Source organism: Parus major, unplaced genomic scaffold (assembly GCF_001522545.3).
Source record: "Parus major isolate Abel unplaced genomic scaffold, Parus_major1.1 Scaffold273, whole genome shotgun sequence".
In the NCBI taxonomy this organism is placed as follows: domain Eukaryota; kingdom Metazoa; phylum Chordata; class Aves; order Passeriformes; family Paridae; genus Parus; species Parus major.
This window is the reverse complement of record NW_015379267.1, coordinates 250,637-251,496: the sequence shown is the minus strand read 5'-3', so window position 1 is coordinate 251,496 and position 860 is coordinate 250,637. Positions and strand designations below refer to the sequence as shown.

Below are 860 nucleotides of genomic sequence, written 5' to 3'. Positions count from 1 at the left end.
TATCCCACATTTATCCAATATCCCACATTTATTTATCCAATATCCCACATTTTTCCAATATCCCAAGGTGTTTCCTGGGGGCTCCCAGCTCCTCCAGGAGGAGCAGCAGTGAGGGCAGGCACAGCTTCAATTCCTGCTTCCTTGGCTTTCCCTTTCCAGCTCATTCCTGCCCTAAAAGCAGGAATAAAAACCTCTCCAGTGCACAGAGCAGCCGATATTTACCCCGGGGACTGGAGCAGCTCCCTCAGAGCTCTGCTCTCCCTGAGGAAAAAGCTGGAATTAGCCCAAAACCAACCAAAACTCATCCCCAGGAGCTGCTGGGGCAGGGGGAGCTGAGGTGGGATCAGAGGAGGAGGAGGAAGGGGAGATGTTGCTGCTCAGAGCCCGCAGTGGCCGCTCTGGGCCAACAATGTAATTAAAAATGAGTTATTTGTAGCAAAACCAGAACTCAAGAGTGGCTGCAGGGAGGAGGCAGCTCCATCTCCAGCCCTATTTGTTCCATTTGGAGGCTCTGACAGGCGATTATCCAAACCCATGGCTGGCCCCATAAACTGCTTTATTTATTTATTGAGACAGATTAGCAAAGAAATTCGATTTGCCTCCCAGTCTGCCGGAGAAAACTCGGAGTGCTCTGCTGCTGTGATCAGCTGGGCTCCAGGGAAAATGGGGTTAAAGCCAGGGAAATCTCCAGCAGAACCTCGGATCAGGACATCAGGAAATCAGTTTATAGCCATGGAACCGATCCCACGGCCAAGATCCCACAAATGGATCCCAGCTCAGGGCATGGAACATTCCTGAAGTGTTCCTGGAGGAGCCCCCCTGCAGGTGTTCCCTGCTGGAATTCCAGGGGTAATTCCAGG

General features: G+C 51.7%; 1 protein-coding gene across 1 annotated transcript in view; it reads left to right on the top strand.

Annotated features, from left to right (window-relative positions):
- SPOP (speckle type BTB/POZ protein) overlaps positions 1-860 on the top strand; it is a gene marked incomplete at its 5' end in the record, with an annotated part of 12,342 nt that overhangs the window by 7,938 nt on the left and 3,544 nt on the right. The gene's annotated exons all lie outside the window — the stretch shown is intronic.